A 2167-nucleotide genomic window follows, 5' to 3' on the forward strand; every position below is an offset into this window, starting at 1 on the left:
GGATAAGTTACGCGCGACTTATCCGGTTCGGTTACGCGCAGTAGAGATCGTGCGGGCGCCCTGATCAAGCGACCCTTCTCTATATAAACCGACCTGCCGTCTTCACGCAGCACACGCAAAATCAATCTAGGGTTTGCCTCCTACTCTGTACTGCGCCGTCGCTCGTAGACTACTCCATCCCGCTCGCCGGCGTGCACCAGCGATCGGGAGAGCAGGTCTCCGGAACCTCTGTCTTTGACGTCCTGCACCGGGAGAAGGCGGCAATAAGGTTTTTGGGAAGCGCTTCGCGCGACTGCTCCCTGTTCGTTCGCGACGGCTCGCCTTCCTCTTCGCTCGCGTGTTTCGTGCCTTCGTAGACACCTGCGAAAAGTTTCGACCAAGCAGCCGGTCTTTTCGTCACCTTGGTACGTGTTCAATATGTTGCGCATATTTGATCTGTTCATGTTATACTGTGTAGTTTACATGTGTAGATCTAATGATGCGTTCATGCTAGTTTTCATCTGTAATGTCATGATTTATTTATGGAATAGATTAAATCATTATATGTCTATAATCTCAACAATCCAAAAACCTTATTATAGGCACTGTGATTTTACTTTGGCTGGTTTTGCCGATGCACTGAGGCCGGATAAATTCACCGGTGTGCATTTTAAGAGATGGCAGATCAGGGTCACTCTGTGGCTGACAGTTATGAAATGCTTCTGGGTGAGTACTGGCAAACCTGAAGGAGTTCTTACTGCTGAACAGCAGAAGCAATTCGAGGAAGCCACTACTCTCTTTGTGGGATGCATTCTTAGCGTTCTTGGCGATCGTCTGGTCGAGGTGTATATGCATATGACCGACGCTAAGGAGTTGTGGGATGCACTGAATACTAAATTCGGTGCTACTGATGCTAGCAATGATCTGTATATCATGGAGCAGTTTCATGACTACAAAATGGCTGACAACCGTTCTGTAGTCGAACAGGCTCATGAGATACAAACCATGGCTAAGGAACTCGAACTCCTTAAGTGTGTTTTACCCGACAAATTTGTGGCCGGGTGCATTATTGCAAAACTACCTCCATCTTGGAGGAGTTTCGGTACTGCACTCAAACACAAGAGACAGGAATACTCCGTTGAGGGGTTGATTGCGTCTCTTGATGTTGAGGAGAAAGCTCGGGAAAAAGATGCCGCGTCTAAGGGCGATGGTGGGCAGTCCAGTGCCAATGTTGTGCACAAGGCCCAGAACAAGAGCAAGGGGAAATACAAAGCTCAGCAGACCACCAACTTCAAGAAGCAGAAGAAGAACAACAACAATCCTAATCAGGATGAGAGGACTTGCTTTGTGTGTGGCCAAGTTGGTCATCTGGCTAGGAAGTGTCCACAGCGCAAGGGGATGAAGGCACCTGCAGGGCAGACTTCTAAGTCTGCTAATGTGACCATTGGCAACACTGGAGATGGAAGCGGGTATGGTAATTTACCTGCTGTTTTTTCAGTTAATCAATCTACTAATTGGTGGGTTGATACTGGGGCCAATGTACATGTTTGTGCTGACATCTCATTGTTTTCTTCTTATCAGGTCGCACGGGGTTCCACCGTCCTAATGGGGAATGGGTCACATGCTTCTGTTCATGGTGTTGGCACGGTAGATCTGAAGTTTACTTCGGGAAAGATCGTGCAGCTGAAGAACGTGCAGCATGTCCCTTCTATCGACAGGAATCTTGTTAGTGGCTCCCGTCTGACTAGAGACGGATTTAAGTTGGTTTTTGAGTCTAATAAAGTAGTCGTGTCTAAACATGGATATTTTATTGGTAAAGGTTATGAGTGCGGAGGCCTGTTCCGCTTTTCCCTTTCTGATTTCTGCAATAAGTCTGTGAACCATATTTGTGGCAGTGTGGATGATGAGGCTAATGTTTGGCATTCACGTTTATGTCATATTAATTTTGGCTTGATGTCTCGGCTTTCCAGCATGTGTTTAATTCCTAAGTTTTCCATTGTCAAAGGTTCTAAGTGCCATAGTTGTGTGCAATCAAAGCAACCTCGCAAGCCTCACAAGGCTGCCGAGGAGAGAAACTTGGCACCACTGGAACTCCTACATTCAGATCTTTGTGAAATGAATGGGGTGTTGACGAAGGGTGGAAAACGATATTTCATGACATTCATTGATGATGCTACTAGATTTTGCT

General features: G+C 46.7%; 1 long non-coding RNA gene across 1 annotated transcript; it reads left to right on the forward strand.

Moving 5' to 3' along the window:
- The first annotated feature begins 1318 nt into the window (after window positions 1-1318).
- On the forward strand, window positions 1319-1809 carry LOC136354823 (uncharacterized). The gene is made up of 2 exons (XR_010738647.1): window positions 1319-1448; window positions 1561-1809. It is a non-coding gene; the product is annotated as an uncharacterized lncRNA (long non-coding RNA).
- Window positions 1810-2167: the final 358 nt, after the last annotated feature.

The sequence above is a fragment of the Oryza sativa genome, chromosome 12, assembly GCF_034140825.1.
Source record: "Oryza sativa Japonica Group chromosome 12, ASM3414082v1".
In the NCBI taxonomy this organism is placed as follows: domain Eukaryota; kingdom Viridiplantae; phylum Streptophyta; class Magnoliopsida; order Poales; family Poaceae; genus Oryza; species Oryza sativa.